Source organism: Gossypium hirsutum, chromosome A09 (genome assembly GCF_007990345.1).
Source record: "Gossypium hirsutum isolate 1008001.06 chromosome A09, Gossypium_hirsutum_v2.1, whole genome shotgun sequence".
Classification (NCBI taxonomy): Eukaryota; Viridiplantae; Streptophyta; class Magnoliopsida; order Malvales; family Malvaceae; genus Gossypium; species Gossypium hirsutum.
In genome coordinates, this window is record NC_053432.1 from 44071289 (window position 1) to 44095253 (window position 23965).

Here is a 23965-nt window from a genome sequence, read left to right on the forward strand (position 1 = left end):
AGACCATATAATAAAATAAAAAGAAATTTTAATTTTTGGTTCAGATTTGTGGTCCCGAGACCACTATTCCGATTTCACCTAAATTGGGTTATTACAGAAACTCATAATAAACTTTAAAGAAATCAAAAGGAGATCTTCAATCTTGATGAAAATCTACGTCAGAGTCGGTTTCAATGATGTTTTTCAAGTTGTTTTCTTGAATATTCTATAACGGCTCCCTCCGATCTTCTTATTTTTGTCATATATAGGTTTCAGAATGCTCGAAAAATCTAAAAAAAATGTGTTTTCCTACATTTTTGTAGTGCGATTCGTGATTTCAACATAGCCAAGGACATGGTCGTGTGGTAGCTCGTGTGGCTCACACGGCCATGTGTCCAGCCCATGTGGCTCCTAAAACTTACTCTAATTTTCTGTTTTTTGCTCATTTTGCTCCCAAATGCTCTTTTAAGTATAGAAACATGTATTTAAAGGACCAAGAGCATAAAATTCACCATTTCACATTGAATAATCATCCAAAACTGCATTAAGAACAGGATTAAAACATATTACTTTTAGCACCTATTAGACATGATGTAGCTAGATTAATTGCTTCCCTTTACGTAAAATTATTAAAAGCAATGTTAATGATGTTATGAAAAAAAACCATGGTAATTTGGCTATTTACTAACATATATCTGATAAGTTAAGAATTCATACTTATTAAACCTTTATGTTTCTTTAGCATACTTCTATGTTCAATTAACTTTAAAGTTTATTAAACAGACATCATAAATGAGATATGCAAGGTAACACTATTTCTTTATAACAATGCTAATTTAATCATTAGTAGATCAAGCATGCACCACTCAAATATTGTGTCTAATAATTACCATCTTTTTTGGATTAAATAATTAGTTCATATTCTTCCTTACATTAATTATGCATAAGTAACATGATCATGATTTTATTTGAATGAATAAACAACCAAAGCACATATCAACATCAACAAATAATAATAACAGCTAAGGATTTACAAACAATCTAGTATCAACAGAATTAATTCAATGTAATTAAATTGAAAGAAAAAAATAATTGGTAAACATGTTTATCAACTTTGAACAAAATTAAAAGATTAAAGGGAAAGAAACTAAAAGCCGAATTTGGTGTTTTTTCTGTGGCACAACTTGTGTTGCTTTTCTTCCGTTCTTCTCCTTCGTTCTTATGCACAATTACTCTTAAAGTGTTGAATTTTACTGCTAAAAAAGGACCTCTAAATTGCTATCTTAAAATCATCTGTTGCTATCTCAAATGAGAAGTGTGGAAGATGGGAGAAGGAATGATGAGTGAGCGATCAGTGAACCAATAACATACCCTTATTTATAGTTGTTTAAGCCCTCTTGGTAGGTAGTCAAACTTTGCTTTGTGAAAGAGGAGTGGATGGCATGGATAGAGGGCTTGAAATGTAGAGGAAGCTTACTTGAATTATGGAAGAAGTTTGCTTTAATTTTAGAGGGAAGGTGGAAAGTCACCTTGAATTGTTGAGAGGGAAATCCTTGCTGAATTTCAAGTGTTTACCAAGTCCTTATGGACGATTTTGGGCACTTTTATAAGTGGTTGGCTTCTTCCTCCCTAGTGGATAGTTTGGGCTCCTTTCTCCTTAGTAGGTTGCCCAGTTTTGTGAACCCAACTTAAGAATTAGGTTAATAGTTAATAGTGTTTCCAAGTTCTAGTAAGCCTATTTGGGGCATCCAAGGATGGCACCACATTAGCTCAATCCTACATGGGTTTTGTTGTAGAGATGCTACAACATTGAGCATCAATAGCTGAGTTTCAAGTTTGTCTTTCCTTTTAGTGTACTAACTACCTTCAAAACTGAAAAAATTATGCTTTTAGCATATAAATTAATCTAGATAAAAAAATTCCCCAACACTAGCTGACATGGCAAATTTATTATAAAAACTACAAAATTTGTTATCAATTGCTCAAAATTTTCATGAATTATTAGTCTAAAAGTACAGAAGATGACTCTATATTCTAGAGTTATCAGTAACACACTTATGACGAGGTCATTGAACGAGTATTATCGAGTAGCTTTTATAATGGAATGTTACCAGGGAGAGCTCATTCACAATGCTATAGTGGAATGGCTTCGTGACAAAATGATATTATAATTAATAGATGAAAAGCTAGAACTTAATTATATATCACTTGAGCCATAATCACATATGTCCAATTGATCCATCCACTAGCTTGTTTGAAACCATAAATGAATTGCATGTTGAATCAAATGAATAGAAGTGGATAAAAATGATAAAGATGGAGAAATGAGTTACATTCAGAAATGAATATGGTTTCTCACTAAGTATGGATATGACCTAAGAAATAATTTATGTTTTTTGAATTATTATTTAATTAATTGAATTTTGAAAAATATATCTAAATTAATTGGTCATTTTGAATCCGTTTAATGTACAAATTAATTATATTTTTTCATAGATTCTTTAGCGATAAAGTTGCGATGATTTTAACAGAATTAGAATTGAGTTGAGAAAATTATTTAATTAGAAAATTAATTAATTTAAATTAATTTGATTAATAATATTTATTTTTGGGAAATAGAAAAACATGTATTGAGTTGGATTGAATTGCAAAGTTCAAGGTTAAAAGTTCACAAAGCACACATAATTGGACCCGATACAAAAGAGGCTCAAAACCTTCTCACAAAAAGTATGAGAGGTGGCTAACAAATGTAGCCACCCCTCTCTCTCCTAATTCAACTAGGGGATTATTTTTCTATTAAAAAAATATTATTTGTATTCTACTAATACAACTATGGCTTCAGTACCTCTCCTATAAATAGATGAAAGTGGTAGGACTAAGAACACACAACTTTGAGTTATTGTTATTCTCCCCAAAAATTGTCAGAATTTATTTCTAAGTATAAATTTAGTTTTTCAGGAATAACAATTCTACCGGTTTCTATAAGAGAGAGAGATTAGCTTTCCTACTGAAAGTAAGAAATTATTTCTAGTTCTATGTTTTATTCGCAGTTATTCGAGCCCATACTTGAAGCAGTTCGTGATATGAGAATAGTAGAGAAGGTCGTCCGATAGAAAGCTGGGAATATCTAGGATCTATCTCACTCAAAGCATAGGTACTTTTCAGGAAAATTTTATTTCTATAAGTATCACAAATCGACTTGATTTTAAAATTTATATTTTTTTCATTGTGCAAGAAAATGATTTTCAAACCACATTTTTTCCTACAATTGGAATAAAAGCTAGGTTGTGCTATGTTCATAGTATAAATCGATATTGAAATTTTCTCTCTTCTTCATGTTTGGTTAAATTTTTAATAAGGTGTGACATTCTTATAATTATTAGCATGTTTTGGTTTATGCATATGAATGAATACATTTTTATTATTTTATTAATTAGATGATAAAGTAATTTTCTCAAAGTTGTGATTCCTAAAAGGTAAAGTAGTTGGAATTGTTATTTTAATACTTTTTTGAGATATGTAATTAGATCAGGGACTATCATCTCCACGTAAGAATTATTTTATTTATTTTATGAATAATTCATGTAGCTAGAAATGGACGTAAGTATTATGTAACCAAATTTTTAAAAAAGAATATCAAAGAATTGAGTCACATCCATGACTGATTGAGACAACGCAAACCCGATCTAGCCAACCGAAAAAAGGCCACTGATTGCCTGATAGTGGTGGATGGCAGTGGTGGCTACCAATGGTTGGCAACAGCCCGATTGTGGAAACGATGACGAACCAACAATGGTGACTTCAACAACGATGATAGTAGAAGTCCATGGTGGCTATAGCCATTCAAAAGTAGATCCCTTCGGTGTTTTATAAGTCATTAGTGGTTTTGGGGGAAAGCCCAAAAAATCAGGATATTCGGCTTTCAAGCAGAAGATGAAAAGTATACTTTGGGGTAACCATTGTAATTTTATTTTTTATTTTTCAAGGATGGAGTAATGGAAACTTTGGCTGGTCAAAGTCATTTAATATTATTCTTTTATATGATGGCATGATGATATTTAAATTAACTGCAAAAGTATGTTCATGCATATTTATGATAATCATGCTATATAGTTTAGGAAAAGAATGCCACATGTACTTAATATGCATTTATTGACCATTCATGATTGAAACCAAACATTAAAAACATTAAACTTTCTTGTAAAACAATGAGTGAGAAAATGTAACATCCGGACTTAGTGGGTCCTGAGTTTGGAAGTATAGGTTAAGGAAATCTGGTTGGCGTTATCCTACTCGCCCAATTGGCACTCCGACGCATTAGCATGGCACATAGGCAATGGTATAATTTAAGGGCAAGGCATATTCGACAAAAAATATGTGTATGGGTGGAAGGAATTGGAAAGTATATCAAGGGTTCCCGGGTCGTAGGTGAAGTCACCCAGCTAAGGTATGCCAAGTTTGTCTAGGTAAGGAATAAGTTACGTACTAACTAGATAGTTAAGATTGAATGGTCAGTCAAATCAAAGATATGAAAAGATATTGGATTTTGGTATACGCTTCCCTACAACTATAAGTCAATAATAAGAGTAGCCTTGAAAATTTATAACACGTGTCAAGCCCTTCGGTGAAAGCAAATATTTTTACCAAGGAAGCTCTCAAAAAAAGGAAAGTCATCTTCTCCTTCCTATTTAAAGATACCATTTTTATCTTCTTATAAAGGTTGATCAGGGATTTTCTTGCTATGATAAGACTAAATGCCTAAGTCCATGTATAGGGTTGGTTTTCACCCAGGGTATGTATTCTAGTCCTTTATTCAGTTTTCAGAAGAAGTAATCATATTTGTATGAATGAGTAGAAGATATAAAGGTAAGACTTTGCATGGTGATTATTTGGGTGCAAATAAGAATGAAGGGTTTGTATGAGAGAGTTTAAATGTTATCCTTGTGTCTTAAGCAATGTTCTTTGTGATTTCGAGGAAGGATGATTAGATCGAAGATTCAAGCTGTGGTTTAAGGTAGTCAAGTGAGTCTCTAGACTTACTCTTATGTGTATGTTTGTATTTCAAATGTGCTAACTGACTAAATCATAAAACTAAAACTAACAAGGCATGATAACATGATTCTATTAAGGAAATGTAGTATATGCATGTATAACTCTGTCTGAAAGCATGATTGTGTCTGTCATGAGTAGATCACTGCATAAAGGGTCTATGCATGGAGTTTAAAGGAATGTATTACATGCCTGGAAGCATGAATGCATCTTTGTGACAGCCCAAAATTGACCCTAGTCGGGAAGTGGTTTCGGGACCACAAAACCGAGTCATACTAATAATTAGCCATCATATTTGATGCTTATTATATGTATATATGCATGTGTGAAAATTTCATGCTTGAATTTTGTTAATTGTAAGTGAATTTTATTAAATAGGACTTATGTGAGAAAATTTAGAAATGTGCTAGGCAAATGTGAAGTGGCCTATTAATGCATGTTATGAAAATGATGGGTTTGCATGTCAAATTACCCAAAATTTGAGCTAGTGGCTGGCCATGCTATGGGTGGAAACATGTTGGGAACATGTTGGCTTAGTGTGTTATGTTAGAAAGAATAAATAAAAGGGTTAGTAATCAAGTAATGAAAAGGGAGGGATGATGAAAACAAAGTTGTCTCATCCATCCCCCTTCCATTTTGCCGTAACTAGACAAAGAAAAGAAAAAAAAAGAAAGGGTGTTCATCCTTTAACACCTTGGCTGAAAATTTGAAGGAGGAAGGAAGAAGAAAGGTTGAAGAGATTCGGCCATGCATGTAACTAGGCTAAGGTATGTTTGATGATGTTCCATGAGATGCATGCATGTTTTAGTTATTAGTTTGAGTTCTACCTAGCCCATGGTCTAAATCTTGCTATGTGATGGAGATGATATTCGGCCATGGGTGTTGTCTTTCTTGGTTGGTGTTTTGATGTTGTGGTGATGAGGCATGAAGATGATTGAGCTTGAGTGTTTAATAAAAAGGTTTGGATGTGAGAGTGTGTGAGGAGTAGAAATGAGGGGTCTTAGCAACTTCATGAAGGTTCGGCCATGGTGCTTCAATATTGCACTTGTGTTTAACCCTAGGATTAATTAGTTATATGGTTAGTATGGGTATGGGTGACCGAATATGAGAGCATGAATAGATGGAGTGTTTGGTGAATTGATATGTGGTAAATGTTAAGTGTTAAATGAAATGGAAATGATAGATTAATGTTGCACATTCGGCTATAGTTAGGCATGTTGATGATCTTATCTTGACTTAGATAATTAGGCATAAAAGGGTGGTAATGAGGTTGAGGTTGTTGAATGGTTAGTTGGGTAACAAATGAAGCATTCGACCATCACTTGGGAGCTTATGTGATGTTGAGTTTAAAATTAGCAAAGGTGATTACCGAATGTCCAAGTATCCATATGCATGTGTGATTAGATTATTGATAGTATGGTAATTGCATGAGGTTATTAGCCGAATAGCTAAGAACATAAAGTAACAAGATGAAAATTTTACCATGTCGTTTCGTATGTCATAAAATCATTAAAATGTGGATACCAATATATGTAGCAAAGCGGTTAAATGAGTTAATTTATTTGTTTAAGCTCAAGACTCTAAAGGAGAGGCGTCCAACAAGGGAAAATCAAAGGTCATCGAATAGCCGCCGAAATTGTTCAACCACATTTAATATTATTCTTTTATATGATGGCATGATGATATTTAAATTGACTGCAAAAGTATGTTCATGCATATTTATGATAATCATGCTATATAGTTTAGGAAAAGAATGCCACATGTACTTAATATGCATTTATTGACCATTCATGATTGAAACCAAACATTAAAAACATTAAACTTTCTTGTAAACAATGAGTGAGAAAATGTAACATCCGGACTTAGTGGGTCCTGAGTTTGGAAGTATAGGTTAAGGAAATCTGGTTGGCGTTATCCTACTCGCCCAATTGGCACTCCGACGCATTAGCATGGCACATAGGCAATGGTATAATTTAAGGGCAAGGCATATTCGACAAAAAATATGTGTATGGGTGGAAGGAATTGGAAAGTATATCAAGGGTTCCCGGGTCGTAGGTGAAGTCACCCAGCTAAGGTATGCCAAGTTTGTCTAGGTAAGGAATAAGTTACGTACTAACTAGATAGTTAAGATTGAATGGTCAGTCAAATCAAAGATATGAAAAGATATTGGATTTTGGTATACGCTTCCCTACAACTATAAGTCAGTAATAAGAGTAGCCTTGAAAATTTATAACACGTGTCAAGCCCTTCGGTGAAAGCAAATATTTTTATCAAGGAAGCTCTCAAAAAAAGGAAAGTCATCTTCTCCTTCCTATTTAAAGATACCATTTTTATCTTCTTATAAAGGTTGATCAGGGATTTTCTTGCTATGATAAGACTAAATGCCTAAGTCCATGTATAGGGTTGGTTTTCACCCAGGGTATGTATTCTAGTCCTTTATTCAGTTTTCAGAAGAAGTAATCATATTTGTATGAATGAGTAGAAGATATAAAGGTAAGACTTTGCATGGTGATTATTAGGGTGCAAATAAGAATGAAGGGTTTGTATGAGAGAGTTTAAATGTTATCCTTGTGTCTTAAGCAATGTTCTTTGTGATTTCGAGGAAGGATGATTAGATCGAAGATTCAAGCTGTGGTTTAAGGTAGTCAAGTGAGTCTCTAGACTTACTCTTATGTGTATGTTTGTATTTCAAATGTGCTAACTGACTAAATCATAAAACTAAAACTAACAAGGCATGATAACATGATTCTATTAAGGAAATGTAGTATATGCATGTATAACTCTGTCTGAAAGCATGATTGTGTCTGTCATGAGTAGATCACTGCATAAAGGGTCTATGCATGGAGTTTAAAGGAATGTATTACATGCCTGGAAGCATGAATGCATCTTTGTGACAGCCCAAAATTGACCCTAGTCGGGAAGTGGTTTCGGGACCACAAAACCGAGTCATACTAATAATTAGCCATCATATTTGATGCTTATTATATGTATATATGCATGTGTGAAAATTTCATGCTTGAATTTTGTTAATTGTAAGTGAATTTTATTAAATAGGACTTATGTGAGAAAATTTAGAAATGTGCTAGGCAAATGTGAAGTGGCCTATTAATGCATGTTATGAAAATGATGGGTTTGCATGTCAAATTACCCAAAATTTGAGCTAGTGGCTGGCCATGCTATGGGTGGAAACATGTTGGGAACATGTTGGCTTAGTGTGTTATGTTAGAAAGAATAAATAAAAGGTTTAGAAATTAAGTAATGAAAAGGGAGGGGTGATGAAAACAAAGTTGTCTCATCCATCCCCCCCTCCATTTTGCCGTAACTAGACAAAGAAAAGAAAAAAAAAAGAAAGGGTGTTCATCCTTTAACACCTTGGCTGAAAATTTGAAGGAGGAAGGAAGAAGAAAGGTTGAAGAGATTCGGCCATGCATGTAACTAGGCTAAGGTATGTTTGATGATGTTCCATGAGATGCATGCATGTTTTAGTTGTTAGTTTGAGTTCTACCTAGCCCATGGTCTAAATCTTGCTATGTGATGGAGATGATATTCGGCCATGGGTGTTGTCTTTCTTGGTTGGTGTTTTGATGTTGTGGTGAGGAGGCATGAAGATGATTGAGCTTGAGTGTTTAATAAAAAGGTTTGGATGTGAGAGTGTGTGAGGAGTAGAAATGAGGGGTCTTAGCAACTTCATGAAGGTTCGGCCATGGTGCTTCAATATTGCACTTGTGTTTAACCCTAGGATTAATTAGTTATATGGTTAGTATGGGTATGGGTGACCGAATATGAGAGCATGAATAGATGGAGAGTTTGGTGAATTGATATGTGGTAAATGTTAAGTGTTAAATGAAATGGAAATGATAGATTAATGTTGCACATTCGGCTATAGTTAGGCATGTTGATGATCTTATCTTGACTTAGATAATTAGGCATAAAAGGGTGGTAATGAGGTTGAGGTTGTTGAATGGTTAGTTGGGTAACAAATGAAGCATTCGGCCATCACTTGGGAGCTTATGTGATGTTGAGTTTAAAATTAGCAAAGGTGATTATCGAATGTCCAAGTATCCATATGCATGTGTGATTAGATTATTGATAGTATGGTAATTGCATGAGGTTATTAGCCGAATAGCTAAGAACATAAAGTAGCAAGATGAAAATTTTACCATGTCGTTTCGTATGTCATAAAATCATTAAAATGTGGATACCAATATATGTAGCAAAGCGGTTAAATGAGTTAATTTATTTGTTTAAGCTCAAGACTCTAAAGGAGAGGCGTCCAACAAGGGAAATCGAAGGTCATCGAATAGCCGCCGAAATTGTTCGACCAAATCCTAGGTAAGTTTTAAGCGATTAAACGTTGAGTAAATTCAATTATAATAGGACATGATGAGTTGATTTAATAAGATATGATGTGGCCATGATATGTTCTAAGCTCAAATGGTAAGTTCTTAAGTGTTTGAGCTTGGGAATTCAAGGGTAATTTGAAATAGTCTGCTTAGGACAGCAGCAGTAACGTGAATTTAGAAAATCACCATAAATTTATGGATTTGAATTAGAGGCTGAATGAGACATGAAATTAAAGCTTAATGAGTCTAGTTTCTTATAAAAGAAACCGTGTAAGCAAAGGAATTTCCGATAATGAGATATTTAAAGTTGTGTGAGACGGTGTCAGAATGACTCCGAAATCCCCTGTTCGGTTTTTAGAAAATCATTACAAATTGTACAAAAATGGTTATAAGATAAAATTTATATTATTAGACTCCTTAATGGGTCTAGTTTCAAATGAAATCAAATACAACACATTTTGAATTCTGTAAAATGAGAAATTTGATTCTTAGTGAAGAGTGGTCAGATTAGTCAAACAGTGAAACAGGGGAAACTTTAAGAAAAATCTGGTATTGATTGGCCAAACCTAAAATTCTGGAAATTTTATGGATGGAAGATATACGAGTATATATTCAGGAAAAATTAACGGAAAGTGATTTGGAGTTTTGTAGCTCCAGTTATAAATAATTTAGTGACTATTGCTCAGGAAAAACAGCTTGTGCTGAATTTGAGATTATGTTGTGAACCTTGATAAACTTGTTTTAGTTGCTCATAAGCTATTGATTAAACCCTTACTTGAATTCTAAATCGTGATATTGTAAGTTATGAGTATTCGAATATGAAATGATAGTAAGGCCAAATGGTCGATGTGATGAATGTGAAAGTGTATATGTGTGATAAGGCCTAATAGCCGGTGTGATGAATGTGAAAGTGTATATAGGTGATAAGGCCTAATAGCCGATGTGATGAATGTGAAAGTGTATATGTGTGATAAGGCCAAATGGCCGATGTGATGAATGTGAAAGTGTATATGTGTGATAAGGCCTAATAGCCGATGTGATGAATGTGAAAGTGTATATAGGTGATAAGGCCTAATAGCCGATGTGATGAATGTGAAAGTGTATATATGTGATAAGGCCTAATAGCCGATGTGATGAATGTGAAAGTGTATATAGGTGATAAGGCCTAATAGCCGATGTGATGAATGTGAAAGTGTATATATGTAATAAGGCCTAATAGCCGATGTGATGAATGTGAAAGTGTATATATGTGATAAGGCCTAATGGCCGATGTGTGAATGTGAAAGTGTATATATGTGACAGGGCCGAGTGGCCAACGTGATGGATGTGAAAGTGCATAAATGTGATAAGTCCCGAAGGGCATTTGTGTCAGTACTATATCCGGGTTAAAACCCCGCAGGCTTTATGCGAGAATATTATCACTGATTAATGTCCTTAAGCTTCGTGCTTGTACTATATCCGAGCTCTAAAGACCCGATGACTACGTGTGGGGATTTTGTCTGGGTAAGACCCGATAACTTCGTGTGGAGATTATGTCCGGGTAAGACTTCGTAATAAGAATTGCTTATAAATATATTCAATGCGAAAGGTTAAACAGGTATGTACTCCAAGTTTATATGTGAGCTTGATTTGCACTAAATCATAAGGTAGTTATGTGATGCATACGAGAGCAATCTATGAGACTATTCCTATGATTATGTGACATTGGATCAGTGTGAGAGGTGATGTGAAATCATACGATATATCTATGTCACATGAGCTCACTTTTATGTGAAAGTTTATCTGCTTTTTGTATACGATGAGATGTGCATATTCGGTAAAGAGATGGTATGCCCGAAGGAAGAGTGAAATAAAAATACGAACAACTATGTTATAATTTGATTGTTATCTGTTGACACTGCTTAAAACTTACTAAGCCTTGTAATGCTTACTCCGTTTACTCTGTTTCCTCTGTTTTATAGATCTCATTGCGAAGCTACAGGCTCGGGGATCGTCAGCAACTAGTCACACTATCACTATCCACTGTTTGGTACTGCTACGTTTCGGATTGTCTTATGGCATGTATAAAATAGTCTAGTGGCGGAATAATATTTTGGTTAATGTATATAGCCATGCGAAAATGGCTTATATATATTTGAGCATAATGTTATAATCATTTGGTATGGAATGGTTAATCACTATCATAATTTGTGCTATTTATGCTAAAAGAGCTAGTTGAATCATGGAAACTATGAAATAGGTAAAGTCTACCTTAAAGGCAGATGCTGGCAGCAGCAGTGATGTAGATTTGGAAAATCACTAAAAATAGTAGGATTTTAATTAAATAATGAATAAATTATGTAAACGAACCTTGATGAATCTATTTTCATAGGAAAGTAACGAAACAATCATATGGACAGTATGTTAAGAGATATTCAGGTTCTCGTGAGACAGGGCCAGAACGGTTTCTGGATTCCCTGTTCCGACTTTGGAAATTCATTATAAATTAACAAGAGATAATTAGGAGTTATTCCATATATGTATAGATTCCACTCTGAGTCTAGTTTCTATAGAAACAAACGGCATCAGTATTGAAGCTCTGTGCAGGGAGATATCCAAGTCGTAATGCACAAAGGTCAGTGTAGTCGATCCCTGTAACATGGGAGACTTTGACTAATAAACTGTACTAATTGGCCCAACCAAAAATTCTATAAAAAAATATTTAGATGAGCATATGAGTCTAGTTTTAGGAAATATTTACGGAACTGGATTTTGAGTTTCAGAACTCAAGATATGATTTTTTAAGCAACTAGTACGCAGACTGGCAGCTTGTCTGGGAAATTTTTTTTTAGGTGGTTTGAAGCCTGTTAACACCTCGTGTTCGACTCCGGCGACGGCCTCGGGTTTGGGGTGTTACAATCTTTATGAAAAAGTCTAAAAGGAATGAATCTGTCAAGTATGGGTTTGCATGATAACCCTGTGTCTGTCTCTGGAAGTTGTCTAAAAAATTTGTTGGGACAATAAACACGAATATTTGATAAGGACAAGTCCATCACCATGGTAATTGAAGACCATATCATGTAAGACCTAGCCAAAAGGTTATGGCAGCATATGGAAGAAGGGGTAAATGATAGTTGGGTGAGTACTAGGCGATGAAGGGCAAACCTCACAACGACGAGTTTAGGCAAATCCCTATAGTCAAAAACACTAATTTTCGTAAAAGTAAGCCTTTGTGATTTTTTCGTAAGAAGTGCCTTTTTGGAAAATCTCTGATAACGAATGCATTTGTGGTAATCTGTAAGGGAACTGCCTTTGTGGCAATTTCTGTAAGAAGGCCTTTGTAACAAAATCTATTAGAAGGAAACCTTTGTGGCTATCTATGTTAAAAGGAAAGACCTTGTGGTGAATTCTATTAAAGAAAGCCATCGTGGTTAACTCTATTATTAGAAACCTTCATGGACATCTTTGTTAAAAGATGTCTCTATGGCAGACGTAAAGGAAATGCTTTTGTGGAAAATTAGTAAATAGTGCCTTTGTGGCATAAATGATGGGAAAGCTTTTGTGGCTATCATTGTTTAAGGACATATCTGTGGCTATCAGTGTTTACAGACGCAACACCAGCTATATCTGATAAGGAGCGCCTTCATGGCATAATCTAAAGAACCGCATTTGTGGCAGCATTTGTAGGAAAGGCACGTTTTCATGGCGCGGTCTGAAGACTTACATGGTACACATCCGAAGGTAACACATTTGTGGCAGACTCTAAAGAAATGACATATAGGATAATTTGAAAAGCATGACCAATTTTTGAAGAATGGTGATCTTTTGAGAAATACTACACCTAATGAATTATGAAAGAAAGGCCAAATTTGACCTTGCAACCCTCAAGCCAAGGATATGTTTGGGGAAATTGAAGTAAGAAATTCCAACTATGTATTCAGGTATGAGGGGGATTTCTCTCACTAATTTCTGTTGAACTTACCCCTCCGTGTTTTATGTCTCAAGTAAAGGTCACACCAGGAGGGACTATGACAAGGTTGCGCCAAGGGAACGATAAGATGGGAACTTATGCATACAAAACAGTTTTGCATGGGCATGTTCAATCCTTGAGAACCATGTAACAGATTAAGAGAATTAATTGTTAACCCATGATGTACATACAAAATGGGCTAACTATGTAACTATAGTCAGTGTTGTAATTTGAAGGCAATTCGAGTAGGACTATGTCATTAACTATACAACTGTTTGTAAGACCCTGCCAATTGTAAAGACATGTTTATTGTCTGTAGGTCCCCTTGGTACACATAGACATAAGTCGATCATTATTATAGATTTATTCTTCAAAAATTTTGTATGCATGATTTAGGTATGAGTATGTGTTTGAGTAATAAAACCTTAGATTCGTATCCGATGAATTGGGTCGGGTCGAGGGCATTACAGAGAAGGTCCCTAAATAAGACCTACGGCCTCCATTAATGGTCTTTTATAATGGCATGACAATTTAACTACCCTATGGTAGGATTTTCATGTGGATTTCAGTGAGGAGATTTATTAAAAGAAAGAAAACTTATCTTGTAATTGTTTGGTAGCTAGGTGGCCACACTATAAGTATTATCATGGGATATAACAAGAAGTTTTACTTTAAAGAGGACAACTAGTCACATCATATCACTCGATGAGATTGTCCCATGATTTTCTAGCTAAGTAGCTTCCCACGAAGTTCTACTTAAGTTAGAATGATGGCCAAATGTTAAATGGTTCTTAGTACATGTGAATGCCTAATAAATTAGGTTCATGTGTTAATTAGATGGAAATATATTTTCTTACTAGTTTATTAAGATTTCCCTATAGTAACTTAATTCTATGGGTGTTAGAATTATCATCACAATGGCTTACAAATATTTTTAAGGTTTAATGTAAGACGCATGCATCATCTTAATGCATATTTAATGTTGCCAAAGTTTTCAAATATTTGCTTAATAAAATGAAATTAATAAATTAAAATTTTATTTTGAATTCGAGAATGACACCTACTCCCTAACTAAACATATGTACTGAGAACAAACTAAATGAAAATAACTATAAGGATTGGAAAAGGAACCTCATTACTATCTTGAACTGTGAGAAACTAAAATCAATCCTTGATACAAAATGCCCTTGGAGCACTCAAGCTGAGGCTAGAAAACACTGAAGGGAGTTTGATGAGATATCCTACTGCTATATATTGGCAAGCGTGATCAACAACCCGTATAAGCAATTGTGTAGCACCCCATACGTGACCCAATTGTCAAGTTTGAGCTACAAGATACCACATTCATTGCTGGAGCAACTACGGTCAATTATACACAAGTTTGATCTTTATAGATTTATATGTGAGTGTTACACTTTTAAATACGATATATAATCATCTACGTGTCATATATGAGCTTACGGAAGCTCTTAGGGTTGAACAAAAACTAAACTACAAAGTTTTTAAAACATCTTAGGTGGGTGTCGTGACCTTGAACATAGTGAGGAAGATTCCCAACTAGAGGACCAAATTGTAAAGTTTTCTAACATTATAGAGTCAATATTGAGACAAAAAATAGGGGATGTCATGATGGGGAGGATTGACTGTTGGATCTAGTGCCCTGAGTGTAGTTATAAACTTGTAATTTTTTCCTAATAGATAGGTTAATAAAACAAATCCATTTATTAAAATAATATGCTTTGTATGATTGTCCTCATATGGTTTCTGAATGTAAAGCAAAATGGAAGAAAATGTTGCTCATTGGTTCTCTAATGTTTAAACTAATACTAAGTAGTATTTCATGGTTGAATCATAATATAGAAAGACAACTTATATTAGTAGATGAACCGAAACATGTCCTTAGTCTAATCAGAAATAAGCAAACTAGTTGAAAGACTAATATATTGTCTATCAAGTCAAATTGGATAAATGCTTTGTCTTGGGCATAAAGAAAATGACTCTTAGAAGATAGAGACATAGAAGTGACTGATTAGATTAACAATACATTGGACTCAAACCAAGAAGTATAGATCCTAAATCCAGTTGTAGATTTTTTCACTTGTAAGGATCATAGTGTGACATGCCTAAATCCTAAGTGGATGATAGACTATGTATGTATGACTCGTACACTTTGATGTAAGTAAAAGCCTAATTTCGAATAGATAAGGAATAGAAAGGTGGTGCCTTGGATATATGACTTCAATAGTATGTAGTGTCATTCAAAACAGTGAAATTCATGGGTAAATGATATTCTCTCAATGGAATTACATGGTTGATAAAAAGTAAATGTGGTCATGGGTCATTTGTCTTTGTAATGAATGAATTGATTACTATTCAATAGTAATTGACTTTTCATGAAAGAATATGTAATGGTTACCATGAGATAAAATAGGATCATATTTGTAGAACATATATTATCCCAAACAGTTTAAGGATTTCCTATGAGGGTAACACACTTATGGCAAGGTCATTTGATGATCACTAATCTAGTTTCTTTGTAATGATATTTCATGGGAGAGCTCAGTCACGATACTATAGTGGATTGACTTTGTGACTAAATGAGTTAATAATTAATAGGTGAAAAGTTGGAACTTAATTATAAATCATTTGAGACTCGCTTGCATATATGTAATCGGTCTCTTCGCTAGCTCGTTGAAACCAAAAATGAATTGCATGTTGAATCAAATGAACTAAAGTGAATAGGAATGATGAAATGAAGAAATATGAAACATTTGGAAATGATTATGATTTTGTCCAAACTAAAAATCAAGAAATGGAATACTTTGGAAATGAATATGGTTTTCTCCAAAATGAAAATGAAAATGAGAAATAAAACATGAAAATAACCTAAAAAAATGAATTTATGTTTTTCTGAGTTAAATGAAGTTCAAAAATGGAAATAAATCATTTGGTCATAGTAAACTGTTGAATGTGGAAGTCTTAAATATATTTTCCTATAGATTCTTTTATGGTTAAGTTGTCATGATTTTAACGGATTGGGTTTAGAAAATTATTTAATTGGAAATATATTGAAGTTTATTTTTGGGAAATTGAAAAGACAAATATTGGGTTTGATCAAATTATAAAGTATTAGATTAAAAGCCCGGGAAGTACTTGTAATTTGACCCGATACAAATGAGGCCCAAAAACCCTTTATGTAATAATGGGGGATGTCAAACCCTAGTATTATTAACTAGGGTTGTTGCCCCCAAAAGTCCTTTACTATTTAGTTAAAATAAACTTCTATAATTTAACAACAGTTCTACCTTTTCTTCCTATAAATAGATGACACTAGTAGTCCATTTACCCAACGAGAAGATATTATTTCTCTGTTAAAAAAAATATAGAGAATTTATTTTCAATTATTAAATATATTTTTCTAGAATAACAATTCTGTCGGTTTCTATTTTAATAAGAGAATTTTTGTTTTCACCCAAAAGAAGAGAAAATTATTTCTAGTTTATGTGTTTGATTCGATTTGTTCGAGCCCACACTCAAAGAAATTCATGGTATGAGAATAGAAGAGAAGATCATTTGGTTGAAATCTAGGAATGAAGAGGATCCGTTTATTTGAAAACACAGGTACGATTTTAGTCTAGGGTTTTTATAACTCCAAAATATATAGACTTTTAAAGCTTTTTTTAGCAATAATTCATGCAAATTTCGAGTGTTTGTTATTAGATAATTTACTTTTTATTATAGAAAATCTAAGCTGGATAAAATTAAATACATATCTCTATTTTTAATTATTTATATGCTAAATTATCATAATTTTGCCAATTTAAAGCAGTTTGGTGCATTAGAAGAAAAAAGGCAATCTTGAAGGTCACCTTTTGGAGCTCAAATGTTGCAGCCTCGCCAGAGAACTCACCATGCAAATAAGGGATAATTATTAATCAACTTTGGATGCCCCAATCAATTAATTTTTGGTTCATGTGACATACTTAACGCAACTCAGAAATTGGGCAAAAAAACTAGACAATCTGCTAAGAAGAAAAGAGCCCGAATTGTCCATTAAGGAAGAGATGCCTAACCGTCCATGCATGTGATCAAATTAGCTATCCAAGGCTAATTAAAACAATCAAAATCAGACAAAAAATCTCATCACATGACCGTTCAACTCCCCTCCCCCTTTCAAGCTTCCTCTCTCATGAATCATGCATGCATCTAGCTAAATTTAGCAAAGCCATCAACACCCTTTCCTGAAAGCAAGGGGCGACCTTGGGGGAAGAAATTTTCAAAGCTTTAATTAGCTAAAAATAGCTACTCTCCTCATGTATAAATAGGCCTTATTTGATCTTCCATTTCACTCATCCCTCACTCACCATCTCTTCTCCTATCTTCCATTCTCGTACTTCTCATTTGAGAGAAATAGTTCAAAAGCTAGTTGAGTAGCAAAATTTTGGCATGCCTAAGGATATTTATGAAAGAAAGTAAGACAGAAAGAAAATAAAAAGAAGGGAGCATGAGCAGAAAAACACTATATTTGTCTTCTTATTCTTCCTCTTTTTACTTTTATTTTATTCTGCATTGACGAACATGATTGTCGAATATTTTTCTGTTTTCAACTTAATCATAATAACTTCAATTTTTTTTTGTTAGATTGATTATGTTCTTTAGCTTAGATTTTTTAAAATCTTGTTAATGATGTTGTGTGCCTTGGTTGTTCATTCAATCAGATAAAATCACATGTTATATGTGCATTGTGAATATATGGATTCAATTGAATTGATTATTTAATTAGACCTAGATTGTAATAAATTGATACAATATATGATTGGTGCATGTTTGATATTATTTATGATAAAATTAGGTGAAATTTAGTAATAATATTGAAATAAATTTATTATAACTGTTTCAACATAGAAATATTTTTTTACCTCACTAAATATGAATGACTGCTCATATACTTGTGTTAGAAAAATTTAATAATTTAATAAGTATGATTTCATGGGTTAATAAAAAGCCAAGTTGCCATGGAGTTTTTCGATAACATCATTACTAGGTTTTAATAATTCATAATTAAAGAAGATAAGTAATCTAACACATTTATGTCATTGAGATTTGTTTTTGTGAATTGTTGTTTTTTTTGTGCTTTCCTTTTTTTTTTAATTTTACGTACGTAATTTTTTGTTAATCAAATTAGTTAGTTTAATTCACATTTAATCATTTTCACTTCCAGTTTACTAAGTTCAAGATTTATCTATACAATCTTTGTGGAGACGATACTCTATACTTACTACTTTATTAATTGTCAATGATTGTTTACACTTGCACATCACTCGAATATTTTTGTCTGAGACAGGTTTATTACTATAAATATCACAAACCAGGTCGATTTTTAAAATTTTAAATTTTCACTGTGCAAGAAAATCGTTTATGAACTAGATTTTTTCCAACATTGATGTTGTGACATCCAAGGGGTGGATTCGTGGCTTCCTCGATAGTATACACCAATTCAATTTCTTTTGGTTTTCAACCTGCATTCAACAATCAATAGTTAATCGTAGGTCTCATATTGACCATTTCACATACATGGCAAGCTTAATATACAACCTTCAAGTTATCAAAACCATATTTATGCTTGGCCATTTTGTTCCCATATATCCACAACTCATTTACAACAATTTAACCATTTCCAACTTAGAACTAGATAATCCTAGGTACATGCCATTTGATAAATGAGAAGAGCTGTACAAACTTAGTTGAGTCGAAAGCTACGACCTGGATGCCAACATCACCTCCTAGGGCTTTGAGAATTACCTATACCTATGCATAGAATAAAAAAATTGTACGCTAAATGATAAAGCTCAGTGGTACTTTCATGATTCCAGATGATGTAACATAAACATTAGTAACATATCACAATGCATATATACTCAACATCTAACCATTTTGTGTCTTGTAATGCCAATAAATTCCATAATCATACATGTATGTAAGTTTACATATATCAAATGGAAATCCAATTCATTTAACATTGTAATAAAAGTGACCAATTTCAATTGCTTTCCAAACACCTATCTTGAAGCCTTTTTAACAATCAACACTAATCATAAATCAAGCATTTTTATCTTTAGCAATATGACACCCAATTCCACATCAATTAACTATTTACTAATCATTCAAATCTTTGTCTGGAGTCAATTGACTTATTCACATTTGTGTTGCCCCTTAAGGCTCATTTTCAATTGATTTGCATAATAGGTTATATGCTTTCTCTATCACAATTCACATATGTACATATTTGATTTCATAGCATCATATAATTTCATTTCGGTATCATTTATCAAACTTACAATGTATAACCCCTATTAATTAGACTCAGACTTGGACGGGTACACGAACTGTCTGATTGCCTCTAAACGTGCAAATGTTTAAAGTAAAAAATCATGCAAATAAATAGATATAAAATCAGCGTGGTATCTGTAAGCGAATAGGTCAAATTGTAATATAAAAGTGTTACAATGGAACATTGGTAAGTATTTCGAGGATCATACCCAAGGGATTGCAAAGTGGAGAATTTTTACTATTAAATTAATTACAGAAAATAATTACTAGTCTAATTGATTTACAAGATAGTAGTGTGAATCCAAATTAAAATTTTAAGCCTAAATTAGCCTAATGGAATTTCCTATTCCTAGTGCCAACGATGTGAGCTTCAGCCTATGTCCAATTAACAGGTAGAAGATTAACTTGCTTCAATGGTTGTAATTAGCAGGAGAACTTGAGTTTTAATGATGAATTAATTATTAACTAGACACTATTACCTTTCAGCCTCTATTTCCTTACTGACCAGTACACGCTTACTTCTCAGCCTCACCTTCCTGACTGGGATAAATCCACGATTTACTCTGTAACCTCATATCTCAATATGTTTACCTATATTGCTTCATAGGGTTGTCAATCCTAGGGTTTAAGCACACATGAAATTATACCAACTAATTCGTAGAAGAAACCCTTGTGAATCTTCTAATTACGCACACATCCACTCATTAAACTACTTAATCAATTAAACAGTTTTATAACTAAAACATGCCAGATAAAAAGAAAGTGCTTGATTTTATCCTTGTAACGCCCTGATTTTCGGGATTTTCTGGGTTTCTGTGAGTTTTGGTAAGTTTTAAAATTTTGGTGTTCTGAATATTGGAATTGTGTTTAAATGTGTTAGTGGGCCTTTAGAAGCCCAAGCCTAAGTTAAACACGGTAAAATATCAAGATTGGATTTTAAGTGAATAGGAGACTTGGTTAAGTGGGCTTTTAAGAAGAACTTCGTAAATTACGACACAAATAAGGCCTTGGTAAAGTGGCAAGGTGGCGCCACTAAGTTCCTAAAAAAATGGCATCTGGGAAGGAATTAAAGGTCCAGGGTTCAAGTTGCAAGGTAGGCATATTGTTACTTTTTAATTTTAGGCATGTGCCGGGCATGTGATCACTTAAGTGAATTTCGGAAAGGGCCTTAGGGAGGTTGGGCTGATTGTTTTAGTTGATATTAGGGTTAGGTTCTTTTCTTTTTCTGTCTTGGAGAATTAGGGTTAGCCACCTGAAAGCTTTCACTGTCATTCATCCTTTCTGAGTTTTCACAAAAGCCGAAAACGCAAATTCCTTCTCCTTGGTGCCGATTTCTTCTTCCTCTCTTTTTCCTCCATTTTCTTTCTTCCTTTTTTCTTTTTCTTCCAGCCGAAACCTTCTGATCACCTTACTCACCTCCTCTGTCAATCCTATCCTCCACAAAACCTCTATAGCTGATTGCCATAAAAGCCGAAATCTCGAAAACTCAGTTCTTGTGCCGATTACTCCAAGCCAAAATCCTTCAGTTATTTTTGTTCTTTTTGATCAACTTTCATCTTCTCTAAACCCTTAGTATTTGTTGGTAACGTTACTTTAAATTTATAGCCTAAAATCGTCATCTTCTTCATCACTTAAAAAGCCGAAATACCATAGATGTAGGGACTTATAGCCGAAACTTCAGATCTCTTGGATTCGAGTTCTACTATCATTTAGAGGATAGATCTGCATTAGATCTACGTAGAAATCAAAGAGGAATAAGTGGTAAGTGCTCATCACCTCAGATCTAGTCTTATTTTACAATTTAGAAAAGCCGAAGTCCCTAAAATCTAGGGAGGCTGTCGATTTGGGCATAGGGCTTTAAGGGTTTTTAACCGATGATTTCTTTTGGTGATTAGTGTCTTCTAGAGGTTTGATCGAAGGCTTGGATCTTTGGAACAACTAGACTTAGATCTAGTCATCATTTTTCGGCAAAAAGGTAAGATTCTAAAGGCTTTAGGGGCATGGTTCGAATATGGGTTGCTGAATATTGGGATTGGTTGTTGTGGGTTGCAATCTAAGAATTGTGGTAATCAATTGTAGGACATCATAAGGGATCTCAGTAGCAGTCATCGTGAACCAGGTGTGTATCGAACACCCTTTCATAGTTTAATTCGGTAAAAGCTGAAATGCCAAAATTTCGACATTTCGTGGGCTTGTGAGTGTGCGAGTGCTCACAAGACGTTTAGAAATCATTAGATCTGAAATCGTAAGTGGTAAGCTAGTCGTATGTGAAGTTTCATGCAATTCGGTAATTGGGCCTCGATATGCTAAAACTGGGCCCAATGGGCTTACGGGCCCATACGGGTAAATAATAAAAAAATAATAAAAATATATATAATATAAAAAATAGGCAATAAGTATATTCTATTAGACTGTAGAATTGAAACTGCTTAAACCGGTAAACTGGTCATAAAATTTGAATTAAATGGGCTTAAATTGCTAATGGACACTGTAAGGCCCATTAGGGGTTTTAGGGCCCAATGGCTAAAATTGTGAAATTGAGATAAATAAATTACTGTGATGACAAATGGGCTAGTAAGGACCGTAACATTCATGCGAACCCTTAAAACTGATAAAATTACTGAAATACCTTTATAGGTGGAAAGTTTACAGTTTTACTCCAAGGAGCAAAATTACTGATATACCCCTAAGGTTAAAGTTGACCTGAATGCATGTTTGACTGTTACTATTTACTGCATGCCATGTTATTATTATCTGATGCATGGGACTGGGTTATTGATGGAGGAAGTACTGAAAGTGGCTTGACCACGTACTGGAGGCTTTGCCTCAACTTACTGATATCTGAGCAGCTATACTGCAACTGTGGAGTGTAGGGCTGAGTGGGTTGAGCTATTCCCCACATGGAGTGGAGGGTTGGTACGGGTGGAGTGTAGCGGTTGGTTATAGGCTGGGTTGGGCTTGCATACATGAATATGTCTGTTCTGTTTTGGAATGGGCCTACGGGCCATACTATTATCTGAAAAGGGGCTAAGGCCCAGTTTATCGTATTCTGAAAAGGGCTTCAGCCCAGTACCCGCGGTTATCTGAATAGGGCTTAGGCCTAATGTGCTTGAGCTGACTTGGGCTTTGGATGGGTTTTCCACATACACTGAGTTTTCCAAACTCACCCCCTTTGTCTTCCATCCTTGCAGGTAAGCCCTAGTTGGTGGACTTGGAGCTTGGCGGGATTCAGAGTGGCCACGAAGATTAAATCTCTGGTTTTAAATAAGTTTCAAGTAGCTTCCTTTTAAATTTCGTATTTATTTTTGATTATTTCTATTTTGGTTAAAGTTGTAATAAGGCCACTCTATTATTTTTATTTTGGGTTTTTAAATTACTTAAATGATTTTTGACTTGAGATTTACATCACTTAAATTGATTCCTTGAAATTGGTTAACTCTGGGTTTATCAAAAATTACTTGTTTCAAACTGACACGACAACCAAACGTCTTCAAAACGAAAATTTTCAAAGTACAACAAAAGTCACGTTTTTCTCAACCCTTAACAATTGATAATGGATAGGACTCACACTAGTGAATCGGAAAATTTCTCCTAAAACTTCATTAATGGTTTTTGCAAAGATCACCCAAACTTTAGTAAACTAGGTAACTTGGTTAGTGGTAGGTAATGTGACACACCAGATTCGGCCGTAACGTCTAGGCCGGGTTTGTGGTGTTACAATCCTAATATTTATACAAACATTAGTTGATCAGGCTAACGAAATATAAAAATGGAATAAATGAAAGAGATAAGGAAATTGCTCATCGATAAATCATTGAAGCGCGGTTCCAAAACAATCCCTGCTCACAATCGTCTTCACATCGGAATAGAAAGTGAACATAAAAATAAAACTAAAAGGAAAAGAAGTGAATAAAATTGTCTAATTCTAGGTCTACTATGTTTAACTGGTTCTCAGTTGAGTTGAAATCGACTTATATAGGCTAAATATTACTTGGTCCCTTCACAACCCTAGATACCCTTTAATTCTAACTAATATAATATATTATTGAATGCCTAGGGTCTAAATAAGGAAATAATCCAAAATTTTCATCTAAGGAAAACAACCATTTTTGCATGATTTAGTTGCATCATTGCGACATCAAGAAGGCCACGTAGCAATGTCCTTTTTTCAACCCTGGCAGCTCCAATGTTCAATGTCTCGACATTGCATGCTGGTGTCACGACACAGTCTTTTTTCCTTGTATTCTTGGGCCTAAGTTGACACCTTACACACTTAAATATCCTATTAGTCATTCCTAGGGCCTAAGTTGGCCTA